This window comes from Cynocephalus volans, chromosome 7, assembly GCF_027409185.1.
Source record: "Cynocephalus volans isolate mCynVol1 chromosome 7, mCynVol1.pri, whole genome shotgun sequence".
NCBI lineage: Eukaryota > Metazoa > Chordata > Mammalia > Dermoptera > Cynocephalidae > Cynocephalus > Cynocephalus volans.
Window position 1 is genome coordinate 39382338 of NC_084466.1, and position 20327 is coordinate 39402664.

General features: G+C 36.2%; 1 non-coding gene across 1 annotated transcript; it reads left to right on the top strand.

Moving 5' to 3' along the window:
- The first annotated feature begins 15733 nt into the window (after nt 1-15733).
- On the top strand, nt 15734-15930 carry LOC134382890 (U2 spliceosomal RNA). The gene has a single exon (XR_010024147.1). It is a non-coding gene; the product is annotated as a U2 spliceosomal RNA (small nuclear RNA).
- Nucleotides 15931-20327: the final 4397 nt, after the last annotated feature.

The window sequence follows — 20327 nt, forward strand, 5'->3', positions numbered from 1 at the left end:
GTGACCTTTCTGGGCCTTAATTTCCTCATATATAAAATTGAGTATCATAGCTGGTCAACAGACTCACAAGATTTTTGTAAAAAACAAGTCAAACTTTGTAGGGAGAAATACTTTAGAAAATGCTATCTGAATATATTGTTATTTTTATTGTTTTCCTGACCTGAAAAACTATCTTAAAAAAATATGACTTGCACAATTTAGTATTTTTGTAATTGGTTACTTTTCATTTAAAATTTATTCTCTGTTTAAGTTGCTTATTTTTTCAGCAAATTTCCACAACTAGGCTCTCATTCTGTTTCTTCTATCTGCCTTTAAAGATAACACCTCTGGCACAGAAATCAATGACTGAGGCTGCTCGAATGTCTGATGGGTAACTTTTTGACATCAGAGGTCCAAAAACTCCACCTCCAAATCCAGCTAACACCAACATTTTCTGAACATACAGAACTATGCCGATGGCTTGAGCCTGCACAGATCACTGAAGAACTCTCTCAAACCTTTTAACCAACTATGACTTCCCACACCTTGCACCACCTCTAACCACTTTCTTTCTTGCTGTGGACAGATTTGAGATATATTTCCCCCATCTTTTTGCTTGACTACCTTATGAATAAACCTATTTCTCTGCTGCAAAGATTGATGCTTTGGTGGTTGGCTTTCTGTTGCATGGGCACGCAAACCCTATTTGGTTTGGTAACATTTTCAGTTCCTTCTCTTGCAGCCAGGAAATAGAGCAAACTCAAATATAGTAACGGTCTTCACTTCCATTTCTTACATTTTTCTATTTATATTTTTACCTTGGTATTGAACACATATCTTTAATTGTAAGCTCCCTCAAATCCTTTTATAGAAGCAGACAGGATGTGTTAAATCAAGGAAAAATTCAATAAGAAGGAGAAAATTTGTTTCTGAGAGGTAATTTCATAGAAAACTAAAGATATTATTAACTGTGTTAATACATAATAATAATAATAACTAATATTTATTAAATTCCTATTGTGGGCACAAGTTGGTGCTAAGTGCTTACATGTGTTGGTCTACAGAAAGCTGTTAGCCCAAAATATGATGCTTTGACATGCTGTCATAAAGAAGGAGCCTCAAAGTCCGGACCCAAGAAAGAAGACAATTACCTCTAGTCCTTTCCCTGAGTTTTCATTAACTTAATTCACATCAGAGGAAGAAAGACTGGAGCCTGTTAATACCTCTGGGCAAACTTTTGTTACAGAACACTGTCTTTATTTCAGTCCCATTCAGTATTTTGAAGAGACTCATTTGCTAGTCATTGTCTCCTTTGCAGGCCACATAGACTTTGTCCCAGGCCATTGTTTGTTCCCCAAACAATGAGAAATTGAGACTCCCTCTCTAAGAATCATTTACTACTATACCTCATCTCCCATTTCCCTGTGAAGAGGGGTATATAAATATCTGCACCCCATTAGGAAATTGGGAAATTACTCACTGTGACTCTCCCATGAGTTGCCTCCTCCCAGCATGTTAAGATAATAAAATAATTTATTATAAAATTTATACATAATAACATTTATTATGTTTTTTCTTCATATTAATCTGTTTATCAGTTGATTTTTCAGAGAACCTTCAGGGGGTTAAAGAGGAAGTTTTCCCTTGGCCCCTTCAAATGCTTTATCTTTCATAATCCTTACAATGAACCTGTGGGTTTGTGCCCATTGTCTGCATTTTTTGAGGAGAAGAAAGTGGAGTTTAAGGAAGTTAAAGAAGCCCCATGGCTGGTTAGTAGCTGAGTTAATTAAAATCCTAACCCAGGAAGCTTGGCTCCTACCCAAGTCCTTAATCAGCCTCCTTACCTGCAGAACATTCAGCTAAACTTCCAACATTTAATACATTAATATCTTGAGAAATGCAATTAGGCTGAAGAAAAATGATTATTTTGAATTTTTTTATTGCAATGATTAATATTTTTTTCCCAGGATTTTCTTTTTTCCTTGATGTTGTCTCCAAAATGATCTATTCTACACTTATGTCATTACATTCCTTTAGTAAGAAGTCATTTAGCAGGCTGGCTGGTTAGCTTAGTTGCTAGAACACAGCCTTGTCACACCAAGGTCACAGATTCAGATCCCTGTACCAGCGAGCCACCAAAAAAAAAAAAAAAAAGAGTCACTTACTGTCCAGTTTTACTCTTCAAGTCTGCTGCACCTTATACTATGTCTAGTTTGGGTATTTTTTAGTCCTATGTGCATAACTGTATAATTTTTCATAATTATATTTTAAAATTGAGTCCAGTGATTATCATTCCATTTCCTTAAAATTTAAAGTTAATTATGTTTTTAAAAATGTTATATGATATTCTTGAACTACAAATTAAAAGCAGCCCTTTAGATATGATCTTGTCTTTAGATAAAGATGCTATTTTTACTCACTTTGCAGTATTAAATCAGCCAGACTGGATTTGCCCACAATGCTTCTTTCTTTTTTATCTTTTAAAAAATATTTTTCTTCAGATTCAGATTCATTTAGTTTTTTTAGCAAAGAATTTACAAGATTGTACAGATGTTCTTTCCTTATTGTAAAACATTAATTTCTGAAAATAAGTGAAATCATATCATAAAAAGTTCTTTCAGTTTACAGAGTGATTCACAACAGGATCTCTTAAAAGCCATCTTCTTTAGAGCATTAAAATATCATTTGGTTAATAAACAATTAAAGAACATATGCATATACATATTGGTCAAGTGTGAGACACCTGAACTAAATTGGGCAGTGTTAGGAAATAATGTCCAAAGACATTATTTGATCTTTTAAAGAACTTGTGCAAATTGTTTTACAGGACAAAATTATATATATTATAATGATAATATAATATAATATAATATAATATAATATAATATAATATAATATAATATAATATAATATAATATAATATAATATAATATAATATAATATAATATAATATAATATAATATAATATAATATAATATAATATAATAAATATAATATAATACAATATAATACAATATAATACAATATAACACAATATAACACAACACAACATAATACAATACAATACAATACAATATAATATAATATAATATAATATAATATAATATAATATAATATAATATAATATAATATAATATAATATAATATAATATAATATAATATAATATAATATAATATAATATAATATAATATACCTGGCAAAAAATTAAATATGACCTGAATTTCTAACTGAATCTCTGAGTGCTAAATATATCTGGATAAATGTTCCATCATTCTTGAAAGAAGATATTCTTCTGTATGCAGAATGTCATTTTCATAAAGCGATCCTAGACGCGACCTCACCTGTCCCCTCTTGTCAGTCTTAAGTCCCCCCTTTCACATTTACAGCCCTTAGCAGTGCGGCTGATGTTTAGTAAATACTCGATAACCTGTAGGTGTTCATCTCCTCCTCCTTATTCTCATGGCACACCTCCATTCTAAGTCCTTATCATTTCATGCCTATTATAACCTTCTCATATGCCTCCCTGGCTATAATCTCTTTCCTCTCCATCCTGTAGATCAATATCAGAATAATAGTTTAAAAAATACAACTTCGCATAAAATACTCCCCTAAAAAAGGCTTTCAGAGCCTCAGCATCACCCCACACTCTTTAACTTCTCTTTCACATGGCTCCTGTCTACTCCCCCGACCTTCTCTCCCAACTACTTCCCTCCATGGACACCCTGCTGAAACCCAACTGGGCTACTCCACAGTTTCCCAAACCCAGCTTGCAGAACTTCATAGACTCTCCCTTGCCTACGATTCCCTCCCTTCTTCTCCACTTTCCTCAGTGCTCTCCTTCCTTTGGCCTCCAGTTCCAAATTCCTCCCGCAATCATTGATACTCTTGTAAGCACCCACTTCCTCCACATTTGCTGGTGTGCATTGAAGCTTCCCCTTTTTGGTATGTGCCCTGACTCCCCCCAAATATTATATTTTGCCTGGAGGCAAGGAGTTAGTCTAACTTTATTGTCTACTTAGGAGGACACAAGTAAGAATTCCTGAGCAATAGTGATTCCTGTTCTCACCAGAGTCAGAAGTATCTGGACTTACAGAGCAGTTATATAGAAGCTTCTCGCCTTGGCTTGCTTTGCCGTCGGATGTGTTCATAGCAAGTGCTGTGGCTTTCACTTACTAAATCAGAGCCCCTGAGGTCCTTGCTTCTCTCCAGCTGAGATGACTCTAAAGTTAACCAGGCCAGTAGCCACAGCTTCTTTCTGTCTCCCGTGAAGCGTACTGTCAAGAGTGACCTCTCACCTCCCTACCTTTGCTGTCTTCATGGGGATTCTTATTTTTCTCATTTCTCATGCTTCTCTTAACTTCTAACTTAAGTTTTACCAAGCAATTAAAATAAAGTTCTTTTCTTTTTGAATTACCGCTAATAGTTCTAAAAAGAGCAAATAATAATAATAATAATATAATAATAATAATAATAATTTTTAAAAAGAGCAAAACTTATTAACTTATTTGAGGGGATTTTAAACAATTTTAGAAAATATAGCAGAATATAAAAGCACTGTGAAATTTATATTTGCAATAGCCTCCCCCTGTCCCCATCTGTTTGGTGAAACCAGACACTTTGTTAATTATACCCAGTTAATTCACTGGGAAAAATATCCAATTTAGAAATACTTGGCTTGACTAAAAGAAACAAAATACAACGGAAGAGAAAAACTGCTTTAATATACTCATGGACTTTTATTGCTTCAGTGAGCAGGTGAGAAAGAGAAGCAATTCTTTATTTCCAAATTATAAAGTACGATCAAATTTGAAGCTGTGAAAATATTGAACTTTTGCTAGAAAAAAAAAATTAATGATTTGAAGCCCTAGTGATCACACGGAGAATCCAGACAATTTGACAGCTATGAATTTATCTCACTTGTGAATGAATAACCTTTGTAACTCACCTGGGACTTAAATATTCCAAACACATTTCCCTGGAAACACTTCAAAAGGCATAGTTCATTTCTGTCTTTACCAAACAGCCCCTTTGGTTACCTTTAGTGTGCAGGCTTTGTGGTTTGAGTAAGGACTTGAAAGTTTGAAAATTAACATAGTTAAAGGTTGCCAGCGGGTTTTACCCCTGTAAGAATAAAACAAGATTAACTCTTTGATTATTTTATGGTTTAAATAGCTTCTTTTACCTCTGAAATAAGGCAACTTTATTGGTACTATTTACAAAATTTCAACTCTCTCCTTGAACTAAAATTGAATGTCTCTGTATTTAAAAGAGGACGAATTTCTCCTCAAGTACAAGGAACTGGCAAGGACTGTATCTGACTTAGTTGAGTTCCACATAGTTCTTAGACATCTGCTGAAACAAACTATTTTTAAAAGATAGATCTGGGATTCCAGGTCAAGTGTAATAATAGTTTTAGAGAGATTCTTGCACACATTTCAGGATCAGAAAGTACAAATGCACTTCCAGCATTGTGCTAGATTCTGAACATTAAAAACTAAGCAGTTCTGCTTCTTGGCTCTGAGAACTATTTTTTCCTTGCTTCATTCCACGTAGCAGGCGCTCTCTGAATGTTGTTGATGGAGTAGCAGTTCTGTCAACTGACATGTCAAACCTATTTCTAACTGTCAGATGCTAATACTTTAAAATATTGCATAAAAAAGCATAATTAAGACATTAGTATTCAATTTAAAAATAGGTTTATTTGGGGTAGTCTTGAAAATTTTTTCAGATTTAAAACTGTAGACTGCTAATTTACTGTTACTGCCTGAGAAGATTTCATGGAGAAAGAAGGACTTGAGCTTATGAGAAAAGACTGGTACATTCCATGTTTGAAGATCTTTACGGAATTAGAGATAGAAAGATTACAGTCAAAATAAAATTTTAAACTTTAAATTTCAGCTGCTCAAATTTAACTCACATTTACTTTTCTGCCCTCACTAAAAGAATTCAAAGATTATTAGCTTTCATAAAATTTGTTTTGTAAGCCCATTTTATTTCAAAGTAAATATGCTTTGTGTCTTTACAAAGGGTAAAGGAAATAGCTCAGGAAAAGCCTGGTTTTTACCCACCTTTTCAGTCCATTTTAAATGATCTTCACTGGAAATCTGGCAAACTTTTAGATTATCCTCCCATGTTTTCTTCCCCTTCCTGATAAAGGGTCTCTGTCTTCTGCCACCACGTGCTCACTGATGAAAGCATTTCAACCATCATCTGTACTAAATCAGTGTCTCCCCCTGTTATCTACTCCTAAAAGCAGCTTTTCCTCTTGGCTCTTCTGTTTCAGGTCATGACACTCTAAGGTGGTAGGATGAAGTTTTCTTTGCCAGGGATAATTTTGTTGCAAGGAAGAGACATCAGTTCAAAGTAGCTAAGCAAAAGGAGAAGTTCAAAGCAGAATACTGACTGAACCACAAGAAGAAAGAACTGCTGGGTCTCTTTGGGAGCCAGGAACTGATCAGTCAGGCAGATCAAGGCAGAAGCTCTCCCTGCCCTCTGGTTTTAACACGGTGCCTTGTCATTGCTTTTCTCTGCTTATCTGCCAATTTCTCCCTCTCCTCCATCTCTTCTTTCTCCTTCCTCTCCTCCTCCTTCTCTCTCTTTCTTTTCTTAAATTTGCACATTACTCCTTCATAGATTTCCCCAAATGGCTCTCTCAGCCCCAAGTTTTCCAGATTTGCAGCTGACAAACTTCCAGATTTTAATCCCCGATTTATGGGTTTGGATGGTCCAGAATGGCCCCATGCAGTCTTTATTGCTCTGTCCATTCAATCCATGCCTGGTCAGAAGAGGGATGGATGACTCAGTATAAGTGTGAAGTACTATAGAGAGCCATGCTGTAAAGCTGATCACGGGGATATGAGCCTAGCAGCACCCTTAAGCTATCTAGTAGGCAGTTGAAAGAGCATTTTATACCATCCTCTGAAGGGATAGTGTTTACTACAAGAGGTTCCATTTCTTTATTTCTAGTATGAAAATGTTGTGCAAATTAATTGCAGTTTGCTGTACAAATGTAAAGCAGATCTTAGTCATAGAGACCTGAAAGTTTAATGCCAGAGGTGCGCTGCTTTGTCTCCCAGATCTTACTAGTCCCCAGTATTTGTCAATTCTTTCTTCAGAATGTCTCTTGATTGCATTTCTTTCTCTGATTCTCCCTTCTACTGGTGCCAGCATTCTTGCTGAGCTTCTCATCATCTTTTCCTACTTCTCTTATTATAGAAGCTTTTCAATTTTAATTATTCACCCTACTTCCAGCCTCTCTTCTTGCCAATTCATCATTCATACTGCTGGCAAGTTGGTCATAAAACACGCCTTCAATCTTGTCATTCCCCTACTCAAAGACTTCAGTGACTCCCCATCGCCTATCAGAAGAACTCTAAAGGGCTTATTCTGACAGTGTAAGACCTTGACCATAGCTGCAACCTTTGCAGACAGCTCTAACTACGCACTTCATTGGCACTGTACTCTAGCTCAACTCTGCCCTAACCTGCCTTGAACTTTTTTGATTTTATGCTTTTGCTTAAACCAATCCTGCTGGCCTGGAATGCACTTCTTTCTCTCTGCCTCTGTAAATCCCATCCATCATTCAAGTCACAGCACAAGTCCTCTCTTTGTGAAGCCTTCCAAATTCAGTCTAGCTCAAGTGATCTTTTATTCCTCGAGGAATTGGTATATATTTTTTCCTGCCCCATTCATTTAATTAGTCCTCTACTTCTAAGAATATGGTTCTGTTATGTTATGCAATTTTAAAACTTTTCAATAGTTTTATTTCCTCAATTAAATTATATATTTCATGGGGCAAAGACCATGTCTTCTTACTATTTTCCTCACAACACCAATTATCATGACTTACACTAGCAAGAGTTCCTAAAATACTGAATGTTGAAACAAAAATATCAACTTGCTGAAACTTTGTAGATTTTTTATTTTAAGTAGTTCTTCCCATTGTGAATAAACCATATAGTGAAAATGTTAATTTGTAGACTTCAAAAATAGCAATTATTTTGTTTTATATTAACATTGAAGTTATAGTTTTCGGATTGCAGTATAACATATTAGGTGGCAGAGTGGGGGGTAGAAGTGTAAGATTGTTGACTAACTCCTAGTATCTTATTTTCTGCATAATAGAAAAAGAATAAAATTGATTTCTAGGCAGGGAAAAATGTCCTGTTACTTGCAGGGCTAGGCAAAAGAGAAGGAGTATGTCAAATGTTAAAATGAAGTGGCTTGTTGCCAAAAGAAATGCAAGACAGCATTAAGGAAGCATTGGTTGACCTGAAGAGTGAACTGCTTGTTATACAAGTTCCTAATGGCTTAGGACAGAGTTTTTGTCAAGAGAAGTTACACTTTAACTTCTCCCTCATCGGAAATTTCCACTGAATTCCCTGGCAATTTTTTCTTCTTTGTTTCCTTTGGGAATGAATGTTTGATATATTTGGAGTAAATGGAAAAATAAGATTTATTTAGAAAAAAAGGAGCATAACATTCAATTTGCTTGTCCATCTCTTCAGTAAATTGAAGACTTGCTGGGCTAAACAGCAATGACCCAATGCAAGATATAGTTTCTTATATCTCATGGGGAGAATAGTATAAAGAAAAATGTAACATAAGGCCATACAAAATCAGGTATGAGAACTGAGATATTTCTAGTGTGGCTGGAGATAAGTGGGGTTATTTTGATTATATCTGCACCTACCTTGTTTAAAATTATATATGTGGATATATGATTTCTTTGAAAGAAACTTCTGATGTTAAAATGGTATTTATATCAATTAGAATTCTTTCTTCCATCTTTGAATGTGTCATTTTTTTGAGGTATTTGTTCTAAGGCCCCTTTGGTTTCCTAAACTTTAATTGTATTTGAGATATTAATGTAATTGATTTAACATTTCTTCAAATTTGTATCTTTTTTAAGCCATGTACTTCTGAAAATGTTAATCCTAGTCATTCATTCATTCATTCATTCTACATTCTAATGAGTGTCTGTTATGCGGCAGGCATTGTGTCAGCACTGAGGATGGGATATACATCATAAAATCACAGACTTTTAGCTTCAGGAGCAATTGTTTTCAGTTGTTGATATTCTTTTCTTCACAATGATAACACATGCAAAATTGAAGTGCTCCAGTTACCAAGGGTCCAATTAAATAGTGCACTTCTAGACTTCATTGAATGTACTAAAGCTTTATAGGCCCTTTTGTTGGTCTTTGTCAGCCATCTCTTTGAGCTCTACCTTCTCTTTGAATATGCTTCTTTAAAATAAGAGCTTATCCAAAAGCTCCCTCTTCATCTATACAAATTTCTATATATAACTGCTGCTTTAAATTTCTATACAATTATGTAATTAATACAATTGTCACCAAAGCTTAAATTATAACAGAAAAAAATGCACTTGGTATATAATGTCATGCAAAATGAAAAGTGCTGTCACATAAAAGGGAAGTAAAGCTAACAAATACAAAACAAAGACTACGTAGCTTCTGCATCTTTTTAACAACTGGGGGAAAAAAATCATGCCATTAATTTTATAATAAAGAAAACAATACTGCAGAAAGAGAAAAATATAACATTCAAAGAGTCATTTTTTTATTGAGTATAAGCTATGATAACAAATACCCCAAATGCTTAGAAGAAGATTGGAAAGACATAAAACCAGCCTGAAAGGCTAATGCATACCAGGTGGCAACATAAGCAAGGTGGAGAGCTCATTTGAGGGACTAAGGAGTTTCAGGCTGGGCAGGTTCTTTTTTCTGTCCATTGGGTTGAACTCTCTATTTCCACAAAAAAAGGAGAAAAAGAAGCTAACATTTTATTGATGGAAATATTATTTTTCCTATTTTATAGACAAAGAAAAGTAACTTCTAATAAATTAAAATATCAAAAAAGATCATAAAATTAGTGAGATGGGTATGTGTGGATGTTAGAATTTGATTCCAGGTTTTTTAAAATACAAGGATCATGCCATTTCCACTGAGCACCCTATCTCCTAAGTAGCTGAATTTGGAGAATTTACCTGTCACTATCACCTGTGCTCTATTTCCTGTTTTTGAGTCACAAACTTGTGATCTTCAGACCCATGAGTCCCTTAGAATTCTTTTATTAAGGAATCAAATATAAGAGCAGATGTTCAAATGCTTTGAAGATGATTGTTTGAATGTAGAACTGAGCCTAGTAAGTGGTGGTAAAATGTAATAGGTGCATTTAAAAAAAGAAAAAAAAAAGTGAAAGAAAAGCATCTTTATCCTTCACTTAAAAACAAAACAAAACAAAACAGAACTTAAAAATCTTCTAAGGCCTAAGAAAGATGATTAGCTTAGCATAAATTCATTTAGCTGATTATTGAAAATATAGCTCCATTTTCACAGCATAAAGAAGGTTGAGACAACTTGGCATTGAAATAATTGCTAGAATTTCACAAAAAATATAAAACATTTGCTATGCTACCTTTAATTGATTGTTATTATTTTTTACACTTGGAAGGTGAGCATTTTTAATGAAAAGTCAATGGAGGAGAGAACATTTGGCATCATTACAAAATTTGAAGAAGCAAGTTCCTATTCTTCTGCCAAAAAGTATTTAGGACTGATTCCAGCTCATTCTTTCAGCCAAACACCTATATTTTAAATGTTTCAGTATTTTCAATGTTTCAGAGCAAGTATGAAATCACCACCCTGATAATCTGGTACATTTAAGTGAAAAATCTTTATTATTCTTCAGACAGAATCCTGTAGCAAAGTAATGTTTTTCTCTGTTATTCACCTATCTTCTCTTCACAATTTGGAAGGGAGAGAATATCTTGATCACATTCAGAACTGTTATTGGGAGTTTTTTGGTCAATAAGTGAAGGAGAAAGTGACTAAAAGTGATGGACATAAAAATGAAAGACTTGGTTCTCTGACTCTTCTAAAATTCTCTTTACAGTAATTCATATGGAGAACTTCAAGAGCTTTGGTTCATTTGTGTTTGTTTACAGACTTCACCCTAAGAATGAAGAAAGGTGAGAATATTCCAGCCTCCTTCTGTAGAAATATATCCAAAGTTAGTTAGCTAAGGTAAATGAATTAAGTATCTAGTAAAATATCAATAGCACATAATAGATTTTTTTAAAAAGAAAAAAACCCAAACAACAACAAAACCCAATTTTATAGTGTAATTTGTAAAGCTAAAACTCTTTACTTTTTAGTCTTCAACTTCCAAATATTGGGTGTATCTTCCTCTTACATAAACCTCAAGGGCATCCAAGCTTCTGTGGCCATAAAAAACCAAAAATCAAAAACCAAAAAACTTGGAGCGTGTTAAGAGTAAATCAATTAACATCCAATTAGTTTTTTAAAAGATGACTTAGAAAGCTTAAACATCAATGTTCTCTTTCACTCCACCTTACATTGTACCAATAGTTCCTTGGGTAATCATTCTAATTGGGTGAGATGTATTTTATTTTCAAGGCTAATTAGTCCCCCTCTGCTTCGAGTACTGTGAAAAAATTTCTTAATTTTTGGTGGTGTTGGTTAACTTTCAATTGTTTTTCCTTCGTGTGGTTGATCTGAGAATTATTTGATGGTACATGAAACATCTTTAAATAATAACTGTTATCCACAGGGTACATCTGCCGGGAGATAACCAACATTGTTAGTCTACATCACCAGAGGTTTAAATTTCACATCCCTGAAGGAAATTTTTTAAGGGAACTCTTAGGTATATCTCTCAATTTTATGAGTTCTGCTATGTTCTTTTTTAAGGCATTAATTTCTTTGTAAATTTCCTCCTTCATATCCTGGAAGTTTTTCTTGTTTCTTTGTGTTGTCTAGCTGAGTCTTCTCATATCTCATTGAATTTCCTTAAAATTGTTGCTTGGAATTCTTTTTCAGTCATTTCAGATGTTTCCTGCTCTATAAGGTCTGGTATTTGAGAATTACTCTTCTTTTGGTAGTGTCATATTTTCTTGGATTTTAGTATTTCTATTATCTCTTTTACTGATGTCTGGTCATCTGGTGGAGCAGTTGCTTCTTCTATTACTCTGCAGTGGGCTTTGAGGAGAGAGATTTTGTCTTCTTTTTCTGGTCTCTGACGGTGACTCTCCTTGTTTCAATGCAGTTGAGTGTCTGTCAGGCCACCTGCATGGTGGTTGTGACTACTACTGTGGCAATGAGCCAATTTTGTGGCAGCGGTGGCTATGGTGGAGGATGTGAGGGGTCACCTGTGCAGAAGGGGTGTTTTCAGTGTGCTCCTGGGCTGGGGGGTGCTGCCTTTGGCTTCTGCCTAGGACCCTGGGCATGCTTGCTGCTTGCCTTGCCTGCTCCTGGGTGGTGGGTCTGTTAGGGTGTCTCTCTAAAAACCATCCATTTTCTGAATAGGAGAGTAAAAAATTAGCTCCTCAGATATCTTTTTTTAATGAATTTTTCTATAATTTTGTAACAGCTTTAAAAAGTATGATTAAATGTTGTACAACTTACTCCTTTTTAAAGGAATTTATTTTTAATCAAAACTTATTGATGGTACATATTTATGGGGTACAGAGTTATATTTTCATATATGTATAAAATGTGTAATGATCAAATCAGTATAGTTAGCAAATTCATCATCTTAAAAATTTATTTTTCCTTCATGATGAGAACATTTGAGCTTCTCTCTTCTAACCATTTGAGAATATACAATAAATTATTGTTAATTATAGATGTCTAGCACTACTGTACACCATTAGAACTTATTTTTTCCTATTTTGCTATACTTTTGTATACAATTCAGGGTTTTTTAAATGTATTCACAAGAGTTGTACAACCATCACCACTATTTAATTCCAGAACATTTTTATCATCCTCAAAATAAACCTGGACCCAACAGCAGTACTCCCAATCTTTCCCTTCCCCCAGGTCCTGGCAACCACTAATCTGCTCTCTGTTTCTATGGAATTACCTACCCTGGATATTTCACATAAATGGAATCATAGAATATTGGCCTTTTGTGTCCGACTGGTTTCTTTCATTTAGCATAATGTTTTCAAGTTTTATCTGTGATGTTGCATTTATCAATATTTTATTCCTTTTTATTGCTGAATATTATTTCATGGAATGGACATACTGCATTTTATTTATCTATTCATCAGTTAGTGGACATTTGGGTTCTTCCTACATTTTGGCTAGTGTAAACAGTGATGCTATGAGTATTTGTGTATACTTTTTTTTTTTGTAGACATATGTTTTTAATTCTTTTGGGCATATACCTAAGAATAGAATTTCTGGGTCATAAGATATCTCTATGTTTAACAATTTGAGGAACTGCCAAACTATTTTCCAATCTCACTAGCAGTATATGAGGGTTCTAGTGTCTCCATATCCTCACCAGAACTTGGTATTGTCTTCATCTACTTTGGTTGTATTGTGGGGAAACAGCCTCCTGTTATATTTATTAGATATTTAGTAAAGAAACTCTGCTTTTCCACATCTGTTTCTATGACTATAGTTCATTCCAATCTCATCTCTTTGTTGGACAATTGCAGCAACCTCTTATTTGCATCCCTCATTGTAACTTCTTTGTCTGTACAATAATCACTGTGACATTTAAAAAATATATATGACAAATATAAATGTTATTTAAGAAAGCACATGTGCTAGAATTTTTGGTGTGGATACTTCTGTATTTGCAAAAACCCATCATTAAAATCTAAGTTCTTTTCAGGCCCTTTGAATTGAGATTTATATTTCTTTCCAATACAGCTCTGTGTTTGGATTTGTTTTAACTTTGGTGAAAGAAGTCACACTTATTTGAGTTTTATTTGTGAGACATTTAGATTAGAACAGCAATGAAAGTCAAGCAGTTTTAAGATGATACTAATTGCTAACTTCCATTAAGTGCCTACTATGTACCAAGCAGTTTTTAAAGTATTTTCCTTATGTTAGTTCACTTATTCCTCATAAAAGTTTCTATGAGGTAGGTATTATTAAATTCATTTCACACCATAGGGTCACAGAGAAGTTAAGTAACTTTCTCAAGGTTACACAGCTAGTAAGTGGTGGAGCCGGGATTTTAACCATAGAATCTGTTTCCAGAGCCCACGTACATAGCCACCAACCTATACTGCCTCTTTGTCTTACTTGTTGTCTAAAATATAAAAGATTTAAAATAAAAAGTTAACCATTTTCTTTTTTTTTTATAGTTTTCTTTTTTTTTTTAAATTTTAGTTTGTCGATATACATTGTGGTTGATTATTGTTGCCCATCACCAAAAACCGCCCTCCCTCCTCCCTCTCCCCCCTCCCCCCCAACAATATCCTTTTGTTTGCTTGTCGTATCAACTTCAAGTAATTGTGGTTGTTATATCTTCTCCCCCCCCCAGTTTTTTTTTTTTGTGTGTGTGAATTTATATATTAATTTTTAGCTCCCACCAATAAGTGAGAACATGTGGTATTTTTCTTTCTGTGCCTGACTTGTTTCACTTAATATAATTCTCTCGAGGTCCATCCATGTTGTTGCAGATGGCAGTATTTCATTCGTTTTTATAGCTGAGTAGTATTCCATTGTGTAGATGTACCACATTTTCCGTATCCACTCATCCGATGATGGACATTTGGGCTGGTTCCAACTCTTGGCTATTGTAAAGAGTGCTGCGATGAACATTGGGGAACAGGTATACCTTCGACTTGATGATTTCCATTCCTCTGGGTATATTCCCAGCAGTGGGATAGCTGGGTCATATGGTAGATCTATCTGCAATTGTTTGAGGAACCTCCATACCATTTTCCAAAAGTTAACCATTTTCTGGTGTTCATTACAGCTAGTGGCAGGTTTAAGATGTTCACACTTTTATTAATCCTTGAATAATATTACCATATACAATTATAAGGTTTTACATTTAAAATTCCCATTTTTACCATCTGGGGGTTTACAAAATTAGCTCTGCTAAACTTAAAAACAGTAACGAGCAATACTATACTGAACTACTTAGGGGATAACTTCTAAAACCCATTTTTAGAAAAGTAATGTTTTCTGAAATTTTCATAGTAGTCGATGTCCTATTGTAATGGTGAATGCCAGTTTAATGTGCGATTCCTTCCTCCCCCTACCTCTTTTAAACCATCCAACAGAGCATTTTGTGTTTCTGAACATCTACATTCAATCTGTTAAATGTCACCAAGGAAAAATAAAACGGAGAGGACATCAGTTAATAATGTACTTTTACATCCCGTCATCCCATGCATCGTTCTGTGTCTCACCATGTTGACCTAATTTGCCATGACAGGAACATGGCCCTGATTTCAGAATATTCCAACTGTAGCAATCACTAAACCTTACTGGGAATTTTTGCCCCCTTAGCAAATTGAACCAGATTGCTTTGCTCAGGACCATTTGAGACGGATATTTGTGAACAAGTGGGGTGGTGTATGATGGAGAGTGGAGAACTGGAGCTTTTATATTACAAATACACTGAAGCTTAATGTAAATGTGTATCATTACAGATCTGGTGCCAGAGTTTTACTGTTAAGGTCAATTTGAGGAGAAAAAAATTTAAAAAGCATATTTTATTAACACTTCCTAGCTGTGTGGCCTTGGACAAATCTCTTCCTCCAGTTTCCTCAACTGTAATATGAAGATGATAATAATAGTCTCTATGTATAATAATATCTCTGTTTCAGTTCTATCAGACAATAAGATGAGGATTCACTCTAAGTAAGCATTTAGAATCATATCTAGCATTAAAAAATATTAATTCTAATTATCATAATTTTTCCTTTAACACTTTTGAAATAAGAGTCATTCTATGAGTGCTTCTCAGCCTCTTGGCTGAGGTCAAGTGTGGCATCTGTTCTTATCAGTTTAATATCTGAAATATCCAGTTTAATATCTGATTTGCGGTTGCAGTGTTAAATGGATTTTTGGTAGAAGGAGATAGAGTCTGGAGTTTGCTCTACCTGCTCTGTGCAGTCATCTGGTGTTGCCTCCTTGGGGGTAACAATTACAGTTACTGCCCTGAGTGCCAAAGAACCAAGCTCTTACTCTCTCTGATCCCAAAACCCACTTACTGCTTTGTTTTCACATAGGGGGTGTATCAGATATTACACTGATAAGCACAGATACTACATGTAAAAAAAGTCATTCTATGTTCATAAGAATAAACACTTTTTAAATTTTTTGGCTGGCTCAGAAACTACAATATAAGAATTTTATTGTATTTCTATAACCACTTATGGTGCACTATGGTGATATGCTTGATCAAGGGTATGTAATACATATGTATTTCCTAAGCTTTATCAACCTATGGGTAAAAGTGTTATTTCACCAAGATTAATAGTTGAATTTTGATAGTGCCTGGACCTGACCTGCTCCCAGGCTTTTGCATTTCTCCGGGGAGCCCTGTGCTTCAGGAAAAGTTTTGTTCATCTTACTATTTGAGTGTCCTCATTGAAAATCACCAGCAGTGTGCCTTTCTGGGAGCACTCGGGAGACTGCCATGTTGTCTACAGCTATACTGGGGGCCTGCACACCTCTAATTCTCTGTTACCCTTTGCTGCTTGGGCCCCTGAAGGGCTACTACCTGAGCCCAGAATCTCACATATGGTTTATTGTCTCTCACATAGAAGAGTATCTTGGACAATATCTTGCAGATATTAAGCCAGACCTTTTTAAATTCCACCTTCGAATCACAGTATCTTCAACAGAGTTTCAAAAAGTGTGAATGCATTATTAAAACCATAGGGAGATTTTTTTCTCTTTGTTTTTTGTACTCCTGAATAAAAGAATCTTCCTACTAGATTGTGTGCCTCCAGCAACAGTAGCTGGTACCTTGAAATCTAGTTTAATTTCATTTAGCACATGACAATGCTGCATGTTTTCTAAGAAACTTTATTCTCTCATTATTGTGTGAAAATGGAGAAGTCTCTTGAACTTTCTGAGCTGTGAATTTTCCCTTCTGTAGAGTAATAATGAACATTCATGATGCATATAAAATGATTAACAAAAATTATTGCAGTAGCTAAAAGTACAGATAGGCTTTATAGACTGAAAAACCTACGTTCAAACACTTACTTTAATACCTATCAGCTCTGTTACCTGAACATCTTACCTTCAGGTGTGAACCATAGGCTTATGGTCTGGGGAGGGAGAAGCTGATGCTGCCTGAAACAGCATTTGGAGCATTTTGGTCAGCATTGATTCTGTTGAGCTCTTCAGTGAGGCTGTGGCTTTGTGAAGGCATCTCTAAATAACATCTTTTTAATTTCAAGTAGTGGGTCTGGGAGACTAGAGCAGCAGGTCTCCCATTTTTGGTCTCTTTTTCTCTTTTCCAGACCCCAAAGAGTTCTTGATTACATGGGTTATTGATATTTACTTAATAGAACTTAAAACTGAGAAGTTTACAAAATACATACACATTAACTTATTTTAAAATATCAATAATAATCCATTAACATAAATAATATTTTCATTTAAAAACACTATATTTTCTGAAACTGAAAAAAATTACAAGAATGGCATTGCTTAACATTTTTGCAAATGTCTGGCTTACTGGAAGACAGCTGGATTCTCATACCCTTTTATGCATTTGGTGTTTTAAGATATCACACATCATGTAGCTTCTGGAAAACTCCACTGTGTGCTTGAAAGAGAATGAGAGTGAAAAAGACAAATAACATATTAGTACTATGAGAAAGGTTTGGATCTTGCAGACCTCCTGAAAAGGGCTCCCCAGACCCAACTTTGAGAACTCTTTGACTATAGTTTAGGTGTCTTACTTTATGGGGAGATCTCAGGGTTCAAAGCAGAGGCAAGCTGCCTTCACCAGTCTTGGCGATTGTGGGAAGAATAAGAGGAGAGTAGGGTAGGAGAGGCAGGGGATGATACGTTCTGATCTCCTCTTTCTGGGCCCAAGTCATGCCTTTGTGACTTTGGGAGTTGCCTCTACCACAGGTGTCCCTGGACGATACCTTGGAGTAAAAGCATAGCATGCTTAGGTGAGGGAGGTTTGAGTTTGGCTTTCGTGAATCGTACTTTGTACTCAGGTGGAGTGGGCAAGATACTAAAGAGGGATGGTTTGTGGATTGAATGTCCACCAAACTCATTGAAGCTTAATCCTCCCTGTAACTGTTGAGGGTGGGATAATTTGAAATTATTACGATAATTGAAAGGTGGGGCCTTGAAGAGGTGATTAGATTGTGATGACCATGCCACAGTGAATGGATTAATCCATTTGAGGGTTTAATGGTGGTATGGTTCTGATGGCTTTAAAAGGAGAGCATGTGCGAAACTCTCTCTCTTGCTTCCTCTTGCCACATGATCTGCTTGCACCAGCAGGATGCCCTGCCATTTTCTGCAATGAGTAGAAGCAGCCTGAGGCCTACGCCAGATGCAGCTGTCCCAGAATTGTGAGCCAAATAAACCTCTTGTCTTTATAAATTACCCAGTCTCAGGCATTCAATTATAGCAACACAAATGGACTGGTGCAGGTGGATAACAAAGCCTGAAGGGGAAGCTCGCCAGAGGAGATCACGGTAGTGGGGATGAAGTGCCCAGTGGTTGAGAGTTAGACCTCCTGGAACCAGAAGCAAGGGCTGGTCACAGCCATGGTACTGGGCTTCTCCACTCCCACAGGAGCCGGTGAGCTGGGGCCTGTTCAGCAGAGACAACTACAGCTTCTGATCAAATTGTGAAAAAACCATCCATAGATACTAGCAGAGCCAGTGCCTACCAGGCAGCCGAGGTTTCCTGCTAGAGGACACTGAAAAGAGCTGCATGTGGATTCTTCCTTCTTCCCTCTGTCAGAGGCCCCTTTAGTTCCTTCTTTGTATGCTCAGTTGCCATTATGGAGTCAAGCAGGGAGTGGTGGAAGAAATCAGACAGGTTGGACATTTATGTAAAAAAAAAAAGGCTGTTACTTAAAAAATTCAAGTTGACAGATTGGCATAAATTAATGAATTGTACTACTAAATGTAGGTTTTTGTTTTTTGTTTTTTTAATTCCCCTGCTACCTAATATGTTGGGACTTTATGAGTGAGATCAGATAGTCATAGAAAATATAAAGATGTTATATTTGTCTTCATGCGTGAGTGAAGTGTGCTTAAATTAGTAACTGCACAGCAGCTCAAAATCAGTCTAAGGAGCCTGTACCTGTACTTCTCGTTTCTCCATGTCCAAAACCTCTCACTTCCTCTAGCTAAGAAGATCCTCATGAGTACCACCTTTTGTACATAGAGTCAAGATCCCCATGAGTACCACCTTTTGTACATAGAGTCTGCAAAGGTTGCTGGTCTGCCAATTCTCCACCAAACATTTTGAGTTTGTAATAACTAGAGTACTCTCCTTTGCTGTATCCATGTGTGCATGTATAATTTTAAGAACATGCTCTATTCAAAACCTTTAAAATTATCTATGTTGCAAGACTCCAGGGCCAAAGAGTTCTTAGCAATAAAATAAGGAGTTTGAGTTTCCCCGCGGTATTGTTCCTTCTTCATACATGTTTTTGTTTGCTACTGTGCCTAAGCTGCACTACTGATGTGATATGCCGGATTTCTGCCGGGAGTCCCACTAGACCTACTCTCCATCCTATTTTTAGAGCCCTACTCTGGACTTGCTCGCTCACTGGTTCCCTTGCCCACTGGTTTTCGTCAATGGGGTGCACCAGCTGGAGATCAGAGGGTGGGTGCAAAGGGAGGTGGCTCCCTGGCTGTAGAGTTGCCAAGGGATGACTGCATTCCTTGACCTAAGGTCACAAGCTCTATCCTCATAGCTCCTCTTGTCTCCTGGTTACTGTAACTGCCCTAACTCCATTAGGCCTGGGGACAGTAATAGCAGTACAGTCCTGCTAGCCCCAGGCACCACACTCTCCCTGTGGCTTCCCTACCAGCTGTCCACAACTTTGTAAATAGTTTATGGAATGTTCCTCTCATTGTGTGGTGAGCCATCTGTTCCTGCCAGGGCCATAACTGATACTTATGGGCATTTCAGTTGAGCTCAGTTTTCTCAGCAGTAATATAAGCACCTCTCATCTTGTTTATAATGCTGCATCTAGAACCCAGAATCTGAAATGATTTGTAAGTTAAGTGTACTGTTGGATTCTTGAGTCTAGAGCTTGTATATCCAGCTTCTCAAAACCAGGGAAGGGGGAATCCTTAACCATATTTCATGAGCATGAAAGTGTTCGCTCAAATTCTTCTCTCTCTCCCTTCCTTCTTCCTTTACTCCTTCCCTCCCTCCCTCCTTCCCTAACTCCATTCCTTCCTTCCCTCCCTCCCTCCCTCCCTCCCTCCCTCCCTCCCTCCCTCCCTTCCTTCCTTCCTTCCTTCCTTCCTTTCTTCCTTCCTTTCTTCCTTCCTTCCTTCCCAAACATGAATTTTTCACTCTGGTGAACTATATCCAGACGCTCT